The 15,825-nt window shown below is 34.4% G+C and overlaps 1 long non-coding RNA gene across 1 annotated transcript; it reads left to right on the top strand.

The window, feature by feature from the left end:
• Nucleotides 1-3,806: 3,806 nt before the first annotated feature.
• LOC132033514 (uncharacterized) lies at nucleotides 3,807-6,993 on the top strand. The gene is made up of 2 exons (XR_009408750.1): nucleotides 3,807-3,944; nucleotides 4,612-6,993. It is a non-coding gene; the product is annotated as an uncharacterized LOC132033514 (long non-coding RNA).
• The last annotated feature ends 8,832 nt before the right edge of the window (nucleotides 6,994-15,825 follow it).

The following is a 15,825-nucleotide window of genomic DNA, read 5'->3' as shown; positions in this document are numbered from 1 at the left end:
AAATATTGGTCGGGTTTAATGATGCCATGCAGGCTGAAATGGACAGTGAAAAGGTTCAGGGGAATGAAGAAAGTACAGGGAATCGTTTATACTTTGGACTACTCCCACCATGGTTGAGATTCCAGACCCCTCTAAAGTAATTAGAGTTGCTATGCGTGCTGTTGTGCACTTAAGAGGACCATCTTCGGAGAAGGAAAGGTCTGACAACTCCTCTGAGGAAGTAGACTCCGATAGTGAGACCATTCTAAGTACCGTAGTCAAGAGATCCTCTGACCCTGTAACACCAAGAAGTGGGAAAGTCAAGAAACGTATTGCTTATAAAGCTCCAAACACTAGGCAAAGGAGAAAAGCTAAGCTTGATTCCACCCTAAAGGCAAACAAAGAAAAATCGGTGGATAAGAAAAAAGGAAGATTTGAGAAGAACGACCTGAGAGATGAGGAGGTGCCATCGTCTTCGGATGTGGTGACAATTCCTGATGAAGAAGAGGAACCTGAACAACTATCTCTTGAGAAAAGGTTATCTAAAAGAAAAGAAGAAGAAAAAGGAAAAGGAAAAAGGGTTATCAAGTAAGATACGCCTACTAATAGAAATGAGCAAGCTGTCAAGAAGAAGAGTACACCTTGATAAGTTGGTATTTTTCAACTTATTTCTTCTTTAATCTTAGATTGTTTTTATATTTTAATTGAGAAAATAGTGCATTTAATGTCGTTTACTTCAATTTTATAGGTTTATATGATTGAGAAGTGATCATGAAGAAATCAAATGAAAAACAAGTCAAAAAGAGGTCAAAGTAAAGAAAATGACAAAAATGGCTAAAACTGCAAAAACAGGACAGATTTGCAAATCTGAAAATATGGGGCTGATTTGGTCGAATTTTGATGTGGAAATATTGGGGAGCTATAAAAGAAACACTTGAAGGAAAATATCATGATCTTTGGCACAAAACACAATTCTTGGAGGCTAGGGTTCTACACCACACTTTGGAGTTGAAGATTTGAAGATTTGAGTTGAGAACTTTCTTAAACTTTTCTCCATTTCTTTGATTCCTTGCTTTGTAATGAATATCTAAGTGTGTAGTATTTATTTTCTTCACTTCAATCTTGATTATGAAAATATTCTATGATTAAAATGTTGGATGAAACTCTTGTTTTGCTTATGTATTGAATGATTTTTATTGCTAATGAAGTGAGTTAATGTGGTTTTAATTAATCTTGTTCTTTAATGTTTCTTAAGGAATTAGCTAACCCTAAGACCCGCTCATTTACTCCGATTTGAGCTCGAGAGAGGAAGATTAAAGTTGGGAAAGATTAATGAACAAGAATTTGGGGCTTTAAAACCCATCTAATAACTTGAGCTAGAGATAGGAAAGTTATTTGAGATTATATTGATTGTGCTTAATAGCACACTCTAAGGCTTGAGAATGCTTAGGGTGAAATTCATTGATTTGGTCGGGAGACTTTTGATGAGATTTTAGAGATCATTATCTAATTAGCATAAACTCACTCATAGTTGTAAAATCGTGAAATACATTGGATCGTTACTTGAGCGTAATTTCCTTTGTATCCATACTTGTGGCTATTGATCATTTTACCCGCTTTCTAGTTAGTTTTATCTTTTTCAGTTGTTAAAACAAAAATTAAATATTGAAAAAGTGTTTGGCTTAGCGTAGTTGGTGATAATTTCTTACTTGTTTAAATCGCCTAGTATATTGTTCCCTGTGGGATCGATCTCGACTCATAGTTGGGTAAATTATATTGCATATGACAGTGTACACTTTCTCTTTGAAGAGTGGATTTGGACGTTATCAATTTTGGCACCGTTGCCAGGGAACAATTTGGCATATTTGGGTTAGTTTGGGATTTAATCTTACTTGCTTTGATCCAAACTTGTGAATATTTGTATAGTTATTTTCTTTGTCTTTGCTTATTTTCTTAGTTTTTGTAAATGACATCATATAATGAAAATTGGTCGGATGGTAGTTGTTCATACTTTGATGACCCTTGTCCTTATTATGGAGGACCACACTCATGGCAAAATTGTTTGAATTCTCCCGGAGGCGGATTGTGTGCACAATCCCAAACCTATAAGTGGAGTATTTGTGATAGGTGTGGTGGTCAAAATGGTCATTGGGATAATTGTACTTATTTGTCCTTCCCTTCCCCGAACCCCTATTATGACGATTCTACTTTTGATTTTGATGATAATAGGAATATGGAAGTGGAAGAAGTCCTAAATGCTCAAAATGAGAGGAAAATGCTCATGTTGGAGACCACTCTTGAAAAAGAGGAAAAGTTGAACTTAACACACGAGGACTTGAGGCAACCACTTAATGAATTGAGGCAAGCAATTAATTGTAATGACAAAGTTATTCACACCTTGGAGGGTCAAATGAAATTATTGGTTGAGGCTCATAATGCTCACCAACTTGAGGGTGTTGAAAGTAGACAAAAAAGTGTCCAAAACATGAATTTCTCCATGGGTGAATTTTTACAAACTTTGAATGACACTCACCATGAAGAAATGGAAATTGTGAGCCAAGATTGGCTTATGACTCAAGCTCAACAACTTGGAGCCTATGGGGATCACCATGAAGGCATTTCGTTGCTGATGGAAAAATTTCTAAAAATTCATGTTGAGCAAAGTCAAGAAGTGGAGCTACTTGAAATTTCTATAAGGGAATTTTTAGGTCAAATTGAATGCAAAAATTGAGACATGTAATGCTCAACATCAAATGGTCATGGATGGTAGTTTTGAGTTGATTTCCATAGACGAGGAGGTCAAGATTGATCTTGAAGAACTAATCATGGAATGCCAACCAACCGACCCAATTTTAATGAAGGATGCCGAGATTGAAGAAATGATACTAGATTTGCATAAAAAAGTTCATCAAATGGTTTTTGAAGACTAGTTCATTTTTGGGTAAGGATGTCAAAGATGAGGCAAATTTGGAATTTGGGCGCATTGGATCACATTCCAACCATTTTTCAACATTGTGCTTGGTTGAGGATATGGAACTTGAACTAACCGAGCCTATGGAGGATTTTGAAAATGAAGAAGAAAGCGTTTTCATTCTGAAGTTTGTTGTGCCAAGAAGACAAAATGGCATTCCTCACTTAAAGGCCAAAAAGTGCAAAATGCGATACTCAAGAGTTGCCCTCTTTGTTGTCCCACCATCGACTCGCGAGCATCATCGGAATCTTGATTCAAAATTGGGGCTCAAATTCATATCTTCCAAATGGAAGAAAAAGTTATAAAGTGCCGCGACATTAAATTAAGCGCTTGGTGGGAGGCAACCCATCATTTTTAAAATTTTAAGTCGTTTTTGAAATTTTAATTTTTAGGATAGTTTATTTTATTATTATTGATCATTCTACCAAGTTTCATAATTTTTGGAATTGATTTGGATCAACTTGGGAAGTTGGAGTGGCACACAGTGCAAAAAAAAAAAATGCATAAAAACTGTTGTAGGATGAGTTCTTGATATTTCAATTTTGGGCTCAGCAACGACAAAATGCGGACCACAGTTGGGGGTTATTTTTTTTTTTTGTTGTTGTTGTTGTTGTTGTTGTTGTTGTTGTTGTTATGTTCTTAATATACCCAGGGTAAGTGACTAAAATCTTTTTTTTTTTTTTCAAAAACAAAACCACAAGGTCCCTCTCTGTTTTCATTTCCTTCTGGACAAAACACCACACAGCAACTCCCAAAAATTAGCTATTGATAATATGAGACTTTTAGTGTGGTACACGGAAACATACAACAACGCATCAGCACACACACAACAAGTCCCATATTTTAACTCGAGACTTTTAGTGTGGTACACGGAAACATACAACAACGCATCAGCACACACACAACAAGTCCCATATTTTAACTCTCACACACCGCAACTCCCATCCCGACCCTCTGCTTCTCACGCAGCTGCTCACACCACCGTGACTACCAGGTAAGTACCTCGTCTCCTTCTCCTTCTCCTTCTTTCTTCTTTGCAAGTTTCATTCTTCTCTTTTTCCATGGTGTGTTTAATGTGAAATTTGGGACACACTTTGTGCAATTTTGGTGTTGTTGGTTGACTGAGATAAAGCTATGATTGATTGAACTATAATTCCCTTTAAACTGGGAGGTAATTCAATTGTCTAGATGTTTCAAAAAGTCTTTGGATTTTTGTGCATGCAACTTGTTTGATAAATTGTCTGAGAGAAAATTTAATTCGCCAGTGAAGTTTGAGTAACCAAGCGACATTATGAGATGAGTAGAAGTAAGTGTAAGGTTGTTTGGAAAGTATATTGTTCAGATTGTGTGGTGATTTCTTTGTGAGAGCTATCTGTAATGAGCTTTAGAAGTAACTTCAATCATGAATAATGCACTTGTATTTTCTTATTGATCATTCAAAGCCTAGGCATCTTAGGTTGCTGCAAAAGTTCCTAGTGCATTAATTTTACCAACCAGAGCTCAATTCAATTATCCAGTACTCTTAGTGCAAATAGCTTTTATTGAACTTTGGATTGAGCTTGTTGTGCTTACGCTTGGAATGATTGATTTGATTGAACATAATCGGCACTTCAATTTGTTTTTTTGAATGGTGACAAGGAGAATGTTCTTTTTAATTGAAGTTGGGTTACTGCTGCTGATATCCCTGTAACGATCCAAGGTACTTTGTGACACAAAATGGCATCAAGTTAACATGGAACAACTCAAGGAGAAGTGGAAGATTTTCCCACTTATGCACTAGCTCAACAACATAATCTTTTCAGGGAGTTCGTCTTAACTTTTGCTTTAATTATATAGTTACATTGAGAACAATGTAACATTTTAAGTTGGGGGAGGCTTTATTTTGATAGATACTTTTGTGATGGGGTATGATATGTCATGATGGATGATAATTTGGTAGATTGATTTTGTTTTGGTATTTTATTAATGACATTTATATTAGTATAATTTGTTTTTCTTTAAATTATTATTTTATTTTATTTTTTATTACTAGCTTCTTTAGTTTCTTGTTGTTTAGTTGTAGGAATGGTGTTGGAATGTGATTTTTTCCCCTTGGCCAATTTTTGGCTTGCTTGGTACCAACACATTTAAACCTTGGCATATGAATTTTTGAATTTTGAAAAAGAAAAAAAGATTGAAGTGAGGATTCTTGTTGTGACTTTTAGACTCAATTTTTGGTTCTTACTTTCGCTAATTAGTCTCTTTAGGCTATGAGTGGCTTTTAGAGTTCATTTGTTTCAATTGGGTTTTCATGTGCCATGTGTGGTGAGGTTTTCGCGGGTTCTTTTTCATTATTTGTAGTCTAGAACTTGCCGGGAATAAGTTTCAAGGCGAAATCCTAGACTACACTTGGTTTGGAAAATGATGTTAGGCCTTTCTTGAAAAGTTTTTGTGCCTTAAATTTTCTACCCTTGCATATTTTCCCTAGTCAACCCTTTTTGAGCCTTTAACCTTTTCTTTGATAACCATGTTACAATCTTTACCCTGTTCGTCATTGATCCATCTTTTGGTACCCTACCTCCTTAAGTGCGTTGAAAGTGCAAACATAGGCTAAAAGCCTAAGTTTTAGGGGTGATGGTTGGTAAAGTGTGATGTGGAAGTTGCTTGAAAGGTGAAAATGAAAAAAAGAAATAGTGGTCTTCCTTGAAATTTTGAAAAAAAAAAGAAAAAAAAAAAAAGAACAAACAAAACAAAAAGAATGAAGGAAGAATAAAGAGTTGTGAATAATGGAAAGACTAGATGGTGAAATGAAAAGATGAAGAAAATGGTAGAAAAATTTTAAACGAAGTGTGCTTTGATTGTTGAAAATTGTAGTGCTTAGGGAGGTTTTTGATTCACTATTTTCAAATTATGCCCCTACCTTAACCAAAAGCCTACATTACAACCCTTTAAGTCCTAATAGATTTTGAACCAAGTGTGTCTACATTAGTGGAGAAATATATGAAGGACAAGCTTATGGTACTACTTGTGTGCATTTGAACATCTTTGTGTGTGTGTGTGTGTGAGAGAGACAGAGAGAGAGAGAGAGAGCTAATTCTTTCCATTTGATATCCCATTTTTGTTTTAAATTGCACTTTGTGAGTTGGGATTATCTCTTAATTGTGAGGGCACATGAGAACTTGAATTGTGAATTTGTTCCAAATTTCAATTTAGAGGAATGAACAAAAGAATGTTGTTTTTTGATAAAAAGGCAAATTTTGAAGCTTTAGTGTCATGACTTAATTGCTACTTTGATTAGTTTGGTATTTGCACACTTGAAAAAAAAAAAAAAAGAGTTTTTGAGAAGTTGGTGATTCATATGTTTTGGATTAATTGTTGGTGCCAATCAAAGTCATGTTTTTGTGCTTAAAGTAGATCTTTTTGACTTTGTATAATATTGGTGAACTATTGAGTTGAGTCCATGGAAGGGAATTGTAAGTTTTGATTTACTTGAGGACAAGCAATAGTTTAAGTTTGGGGGTTTGATAAGTTGGTATTTTTTAACTTATTTCTTCTTTAATCTTAGATTGTTGTTATGTTTTAATTGAAAAAATAGTGCATTTAATGTCGTTTACTTCAATTTTATAGGTCTATATGATTCATGAAGAAATCAAACGAAAAACAAGTCAAAAAGAGGTCAAAGTAAAGAAAATGACAAAAATGGCTAAAACTGCAAAAACAGGACAGATTTGCAAATCTGAAAATATGGGGCTGTTTTGGTCGAATTTTGATGTGGAAATATTGGGGAGCTACAAAAGCAACACTTGAAGGAAAATATCATGATCTTTGGCACAAAACACAATTCTTGGAGGCTAGAGTTCTACACCACACTTTGGAATTGAAGATTTGGGTTGAAAACTTTCTTAAACTTTTCTCCATTTCTTTGATTCTTTGCTTTGTAATGAATATCTAAGTGTGTAGTATTTATTTTCTTCACTTCAATCTTGATTATGAAAATATTCTATGATTAAAGCGTTGGATGAAACTCCTGTTTTGCTTATATATTAAATGACTTTTATTGCTAATGAAGTGAGTTAATATGGTTTGGGCAATTCGCAGAATTGCCCTTCTTTTGGGGTGGTCTTTAAATTTTGCCCCTCATATTTGAAATCTTTAAAATTTGCCCTTCGGCTAACACCCATAGGTTCCAGTTCGAACCCGCGCGTCAAAAATTTTAAAAAAATTCGCAAGGCAAGTTTAAATTTCTATCTTGGGACCCTACATACTTTTGTTAAGGAATTACCAAAAGTTATGCCGAACCCGCATACTTATGCTTATATGAACTTGCATAAGTATGCGGTCCGGCCCCATAACTTTGATAATTCCTTCACAAAGTTATCTGTAGAGGTCCCGCATAAAAGTTTGCCCATTAAAAGTATGCCCCCACCGCATAACTTTGTGAAGGAATTATCAATGTTATCTGGACTAGGCATACTTATGCCTTATGGGCGACTTGGCATAAGTATCTTGCCCAGATAACTTTGATAATTCCTTCACAAAGTTATGTCTAGTCCGGCATAAAAGTTTGCCCATTAAAAGTATGCCCCCACCGGCATAACTTTTTGAAGGAATTATCAAAGTTATCTTGACCCGACATACTTATGCCAAGTCCGCCCATAAGGTGACGAGTATGCCGGTCCGCATAAAATTTGTAATTCCTAACAAAAAGTATCTAGGTCCGCATACACGCGACTAAACCTTGTCTTGCGATTTTTTTTTTTAATTTTTTGCTTCGAGCGGGGTTCGAACTCGTAACCTCGCGCGAAAGCTCAAAGTTGCAATGCGAAGGGCAAAAATTAAAGACCAGCAATATGAGGGGCATAATTTAAAGACCACAAATATGAGGGGCAAAATTTAAAGACCACCCCAAAAGAAGGGCACTCCGCGCAAAAAAATGATATGGTTTTAATTAATCTTGGTCTTTAATGTTTCTTAAGGGATTAGCTAACCTAAAGGCCCGCCCATTTACTCCGATTTGAGCTCGAAAGAGGAAGATTGAGGTTGGGAAAGATTAATTAACAAGAATTTGGGGCTTTAAAATCCATCTAATAATTTGAGCTAGAGATAGAAAAGTTACTTAAAATTATATTGATTGTGCTTAATATCACACTCTAAGGCTTGAGAAAACTTAGAGTGAAATTCATTGATTTGGTCGGAAGACTTTTGATGAGATTTTAGAGATCATTATCTAATTAGCATAAACTCACTCATAGTTGTAAAATCGTGAAATACATTGGATCGTTACTTGAGCGTAATTTCCTTTGTATCCATACTAGTGGTCATTGATCATTTTACCCGCTTTTTAGTTAGTTTTATCTTTGTTAGTTGTTAAAACAAAAATCAAATATTGAAAAAGTGTTTGGCTTAGCGTAGTTGGTGATAATTCCTTACTTGTTTAAATCGCCTAGTATATTGTTCCCTGTGGGATCGACCCCGACTCATAGTTGGGTAAATTTTATTGCATACGACTGTGTACACTTTCTCTTTGGGGAATAGATTTGGACATTATCACACCTCGACAACCCAAAAGAAAATGGAGCAAACTAAGAAAGGAACCAGGTTGCTCCAAGAAAAGGAGAAGGTTATAGGACTCAGATGAGGAAACGGAAAATGCTCTAATGAACCAAAAAGTGCTCCTGGAAAAGTATTTGATCATGACATCTCTGACAAGCATGGATTAAGGGAACTTCTAGTGATCGTAAAATTCCGTAAAATAGGAATATCTATTTGTTGCTCCAGCTACTAGTGATTTTGAACAAGAGGTGACTGAATTCTACCTGAATCAAATATATACTGATAACTCTACCTTGGCTCTGACAATTCATTCAGAGAAATTCGAGCTAAATAAGGCAAATCTTGGCGAAATCCTGGCAGTCCGAACCTGTGGACTGAAAACTGTAAAAAGAAAAGCCTTTCAAGATTTCAAAAACTCGATTGTCAAGAAGGGCCCTGCATTCTTTGAAAAGTTCCATAAGAAGCAAACTGAAGCCGCAATATCAACTTATGTTTGAATTTGTTAATAAAGTGTTGCTTCTTAGAGCTGAGGGAGAGATGCACGACTTCACTGTCAGACCTGGTGCTCTTGAAGCTCTTGCAAACTTTCAACCCATCAACTTTCCTGGTTTAATGATAGAACATATGATAAAGGTTGTGAATATCAAAGACAACAAGTATGGGCTTCCTTATGGATTCTTCTTGACTAATGTGTTTGAGCATTTCAGTGTAAAAACTGGAAAGACCACTAAGGGAACAAGGAAGCAGATGATCACTACGGGACTTTGGAAGAATACGAATGCATACACAAAAGGGAAGGTATGGGGAGCAGCTCTGTTATATCTGATCTAATTGACGCACAGGAGCATGTAACCATTGAAATCAGCTGGCTTCAATCTTAAAATGATCGCCTGAAAGCTAAATTGGTGGAACAAACATGTGAACCTAGCCCTAGTAGTGAGCTTGTACGTTCAAATGCTGAGTTTCAAGCTGAGAATGCTCGCTTGAAAAAGAAAGTGGATGAGCTTCGTGATAAGTTGATTGAAAATCAAAGAGATGCTAGTGAGCAAGTGAATAACGTTCTGAAAGCCTTTGCTCGTGCTCCCTAATTCCTCTCCTTGTTCTGTCCTCCATATTCCACTCCCTCAAGCTCCCCCTGTGTTTTTTTTCCCATGTCCTCTCTGCCTATGACATGATGTTTTAACTTCTTAACTATCATATGTGTATTGTTTAGACTACTGCTTTTGGATAATGATTATTACTTTATTATGTGGGAAAATTTATCTGATGAATGCAACGATTATTTTGTCTTTATGCCATAAGCTATCTCTTTTTTTACTCTTTTTGATAATGCCAAAAGGGGGAAGATATTGTTGATGATATAAATGGGTACATCCGACTGTGATCAAAATAAGTGAATGATATGCCATGTGATTAAGGGGGAAGACATGCTACTGAACTAGGGGGAACAAGTGGATGATGTGTGCGTTGTTGCCAAACGCTTTAATATGATGGACTGCTTCGTAGGGGGAACAATTGGGAAGCTGGTTCTCAGGGGGAACATCAGTCTATGAGTTTGTCATCATCAAAAAGTGGGAAATTGATAACTCCCAAGTGCATTCGTGTTTTGATGATTGTCAAACTGGTTCAGAACCAGATAGAGACCTGGTCTGTAATCTGTTCTCTGTGCACCTTGCACCGTCAGTAGAGAACAACTGTAAAGCCGAGCCACTTGCTGCACACAAGTACAGCTGTGAGTTGGCCCATGCTTTAAGTAAAAATGAATGAGTGGTCTCTATCCATTCATATGCTCCCACTATATATACAACATGATGGCAACATATTGAGTAGACTTGAAAACCCTAATCTAAATCGTGCAGAATCTGCCGACACAAGTTTCTCAAGTGCTCTTAAGAACAAAGTCATCAACAAGCCGAAGAACCTGATCCAGACACAAGATATTATCTATGTTCTTTAGGTTGTTATGAATCTTTGTTTACTTGTGCTTAAACTGTAAACCTTCCCTTCCCAAAAAGGAAGCTGTGTGTAGGTGTCTTAAAGTCCCAAGTTTACTTTCACAAGCTCTTGAGTGGTACACTAGGCTAGAGTTAGTCTAGGTGTATTAGTTTCCTTGGCTAGAGTTAGTCAAGTGGAGGTGTTTGCAATCGGTGTGTTCCAAAGGTTGAGGGACTATGAGAGTTAGTTCCTAGGTTACAAGTATTGCAAGGGTGAGGATTATGGAAGTTAATTCCTAGTTTGCAATAGGTTGTAATCGGAAGTTGCTCATGTAGTGGAGTTGAAATCCTACTGGAGTAGGTCGTGGTTTTTAATCTCTTGAGCAAGAAGTTTTTCACGGTAAAATCGGGCCTTCTTTACTTACTGCACTGCATAAGGCAACTGGTACACAACCAGGTCCCTCATATATTGTTTGGTGAGCGCACAACCTCTAACAGAAACCAATCTCTTTGCTTGATAGTAACTCTTAGGTATGTCGAATTCCGGACTAACTAGTTCCCCCACAAGCTTAATCATTGAGTCCATAGCAGCTTCAGTAACAGTCTAATATGAATTGATATTAATCATTCTAACTGTAACAGACAACTTAGAATGCTTACTCCCTACCCAAAGTGGACGACTAGCCTCTTATAATTCTTGATAGAAGCTCATTGCTTCTTCATTAGGCGGTTGCTAAAAATTTTGCTCAGGTTCAAACCCAGACTATACATCAAAAGCATCATTAACCATATCATTGACTCTATCATATTGGACATGACTATATTCTTGTGACCTACTACTTTCACCAACAACCATATTATAAAATATACCATTGACCCCACCAGTCTCTCCATAATTAGTCCAAACATAATATTTCTCCTTAAACCTACGACTATATAAATGAATCTTAACCGTTTCCGATTTCAAATACTTCTTACACTTGCAATGCGAACAAGGACACCTAATTACCTCTTCATTTTGAAAAGGGTGAAGTGACATTGCATGTGTAATAAACCCGATAACACCTTCAACCAGTTCATCATGTACACCCACACGATCACTATTATTCATATTATATATCCACATACGATCCATCTACAAAAATATACCCACTAATTATTGAGGTTATAGAAATATATTATAACTTAAGCATTCTAACTTAAAATATAACTTAAAAAGGCACAATCCCAGCCAATTCTAACGTTGAATTCTCAATAACAATTCTAACTTTAATAACTTATGGATTCTCACATCAATATAACTTTGAAAAGCACAATCCCAACCAATTCTAACTTTGAATTCTCAATAACAATTTTAACTTTAATCACCTATGGATTCTAACTTTAATATAACTTTAAAAAGCACAATCTCAATCAATTCTAAAAATTGAAAAGTAAACCTAGTCAAATAAAGTCTACATTTTGGTTTTAGGTTATAGAAATATTATAACTTGACAGTTCTAACTTTGAAAAATACAATCTCAACCAATTCTAATTTTGAATGCTCAATAACAATTCTAACTTTAATGACTTATGGATCTAAAAAGCACAATTCCAACCAATTCTAAAAATCAAAAAATAAAACTAGCCAAATAGAGTATACATTTTTGCACAAATTCAACATCAATAATATTACAAACAATGATAACTAAGCTAACACAAATACATTGACAATGAACATAAATAGCACAATCTAAAGCAAAAAAAAAAAAAAAAAAAAAAAAAAAAAAAGAAGTAAACTAGTCAAATAAAGTTTACATTTTTTCACAATTCACCATCAATTACATTACAAATGATGTTTAACAAAGCTAAATAGACTAACATTAGGCCTAAAATCTACAAATAAAACTAAAATTGAAAGAATTTAAAAGCCCTAATTTGAAAGAAACTAACCTTAATTTAGAAGTTAAAACAAGGTCAGCGTAGTGTAGGCCGTGCAAAAGTGTATGGGTGGCTACAGAATAGGTGGGGTCTGGCTATCGAGCGAGGGTAGCTGAGGGTTTTTTGGTTTTGGAGATAGAAGAGAAAAGGGGGGAATGAAAATATAGACCCGTTTGGGTCTAATTCTATTAAAAAAACCGATACAGTCCGTCGGTTTTTTTAATACTCTTGACCCGAGTTTGACCAAAATTTTTTTTTTTAAAAAAAATCGACGTAGTCCGTTGGTTTCTTAAAACAAATATTCGTTTATTAATATTTTAAAAAACAAAATGAATTATAAATTATTTAATATATTTTTAAAATTAAAACCGACGTCGTCCGTGGGTTTTTAATTATTTAATTTTTGTTTTAATAAAACCAACGTCCCACGTCGGTTTTTGTGGAAAAGTTTTGGCAGAATTGTAAGTGAAAAATTCCGTGAAAAAAATCGACGTTTTTACTTACGTCGGTTTTTAAAATTAAAATAATAAAAAAATATTAGAAATACATCAAATCGATGGACTTCGTCGGTTTTTCGAAGCGACGCAGTCTGTCGATTCTTGGCAGTGTTTTAGTAGTGCCTTTTTCTTATTGACCTAACTTCATAAAACCTAATCTAATTAAATTACTAAACATAAAGTAGGAATATTATCTATTAATTACACACGTTGGGAGTATATTCCTGTTACCGCTCAACTTTAATCACGTCATAGAAACTAATTTTTTGAAGTTTGAAACCAAATAGATTTCTTCATTAACTTGATTTACATAAAGATAGATATCCCCACAAACCCTTCAAAATACTCAATATGGAGGTAAAAAAATATTTCCTAAAATAAATAATACAATATAGATTATTTTATATTATATTACAGTGGTTGCCACGTGTCGGCTTTATGGTCATTTAATCTCTAATATTGGATTATCTTAGCGTAACATGTTTTCTATCTGGGGAAAAAGAAGAAAAAGATAAATCTATGGAACATCAATTTCAAAGAGGTATTAAGTAGATACAATCCTATACTATAGTAATATTGTTGTAACTCATAAAATAAATAAATATAACTGCAAATAATATTATCTAAGTAATAATTTTTACTATGATTAAGATTTACTGAGAATAACGTGCAATTGCAGGTTTATAGAGACTAGTCTATCTATCTATATTATTTTAAAAATATGAATATAAATGTTGGTTGACCAAAATATCCTTTAAATACTGAACGACTATTACACCCTTAAATATTTTATCCCTAAAAAATAGTACACTACGAATTTGGCTAAAATATTGACTACCATGAATTTGTTTGGACTTCTAATACCTATACCTATTCACTTTGGCTTTCTATTCGGAAAACAATATTTATACAATTTGATTCTTTCTCAAAGAGCACTAACTTCATCATTCAAGAGGGGTTAGGAATTTTGAGCATGACTTCTAATTTCGATCAAGTTTCAATATATTCTGTAATTGACGCGATTCATTTTGTAATTCACAAGTTGGTTGGATCAAGAGAATGATTATCTATCAACAAAAATACTAAACTTGCATATTAATAATTGGGAGGTTATTAACATAAAAAGCTTGGGAGTTACGTATTTTACTATTTCTTATACTAATTAAGAGTAGAAGTCATGAAGATGAAGTGCTTTGAGTTATGAAGGTGTATTTTTAGGATAAAATAAATGAGAAAAATAGAAGAAGAAAAAAAAAAGAGAAAAAAGATAAATAGAATTCATGGCCGAAGAAAAGTGTAATATTACTTATAGATGTGTGCCTGAAATAAGAAGCAAATTCTGGAAAACGAAAAATCAGTGAGACTGTACAGAAATAAGATCCCGAACACAATTTTACTTGGCCTATAATCTAAAGCTACTAACACCAATAGTAAGAATGGGTAATTATTCCATCAAGAACGATCAATCTTTTCTACTTAAGTCGTGCCCCCAAAATTCATATTAATAGTGAAAGTTGAATAGCATATATGTTGATAAATTTGTAACAGAATATGAAATGGATAAAAAAAAATGTTCTTCTATACATTGATTTGGAAATAACCCGAGAAGAAATTTAGCTCATCTGCTGAGAAATCAAATTCTAAACCAAAAATGACATTAGCAGAGTAGTAAATGCAAGAGGGAAGCAGTATGGCAATATGACAAAATAATAATATAATAGTTATTTCATATAGATTCATTAATTTGTAAAATAGCAAAACAATTGAAGATATAATCATTTCTTTTTGTAATGATGAATTTATGATATCATTATTAGGATCATAGAAAATATTAACATTTCAAAATAAAAACAAATAGTAAAAGATATGGTACCTGAAACCTGCCTAAACAACTACAGCACAAGGGAGGAAATTGGTAAACAAAAAGATACTTCTCCATGACACAAATGGCTAAAGATATAGGAATTACAAAGGGAAGCAGTGGCTTCTTCTGCACAATTGATTTCGGGACAAGAAAAAGTCGATTGCCATGAAAAGAGTTTTATAAATAAATATACTATAATAAGAGTATGAAAAGTTGAAAAGATGTATAAGGAGATTTTCAGAAGTTAGAGATCTTGGTCGAGGGGAGAGGGAAGGTTTATTGCTTTAACTAATAAATTTAATACAAATTAATCACACATTAATTATACGGAAAGAAAAAAGGATTAACAAAAATATTTAGAGATTAAAAACTCAAAAAAAGGAGAAAAACGATAAATGTCAATGGAGTGTGAGAGATCTTAATAAGGGTGTCACATCTGTCTGGCTTTATATTATATGTAGATAATCTACCATATAAAAATTTACCTCTTGACAATTAATATTTACAAAAAATTAATACGTGTATGTAACCAATTCTATTTCATTTAGAATTCTTCCTTAAATAAACGAACCATTATTACTAAACAATCTACTCTGATATACCATATTTGCAACAAAGGTTCTTAATGAGATACTTCTCGTAATGCTGGTGTTGAGTACTTATAAAGGCGTAGCCTTAATGGAAACACTGACTACGACGATACCTTCAAAAATATCATGCATGTTGTCACCTATGAGGATCTCAAGCCATATATTGATCATATAGCTGATGATGGTTATCGTTCTCCGAGTTCTTGACAACGTGAGTCCATTAATTACTTTGGGTTTGTTTTAACAAAGGTAGCTTTCGTGTAGATATATGTAGATTGGACTAATAATTCTGAACTCATCATTTGCCTCTGCATTAAGCACTACAAGAAATAAGGCCTTTAACGAGGGGAAATAAGGCCTAATCCGGTCGCAATTAGTCAATAACGACCGGATTAAATCCGATTCACCGGTCATTAAAGCTCATCGTTAAAGGTTAACGGGGATCAAGATCGATCGTTAACCTTTACAAAATTTCATCGATCGTTATACCTTTAAAGGCGTCCAAAATTTTCCCCTTTCCGATTGTAAATATGGAGAA

Source organism: Lycium ferocissimum, chromosome 2 (genome assembly GCF_029784015.1).
Source record: "Lycium ferocissimum isolate CSIRO_LF1 chromosome 2, AGI_CSIRO_Lferr_CH_V1, whole genome shotgun sequence".
Lineage (NCBI taxonomy): Eukaryota > Viridiplantae > Streptophyta > Magnoliopsida > Solanales > Solanaceae > Lycium > Lycium ferocissimum.
Note: the sequence above shows the minus strand (reverse complement) of the source record. Positions and strands in the feature narration are given on the sequence as shown.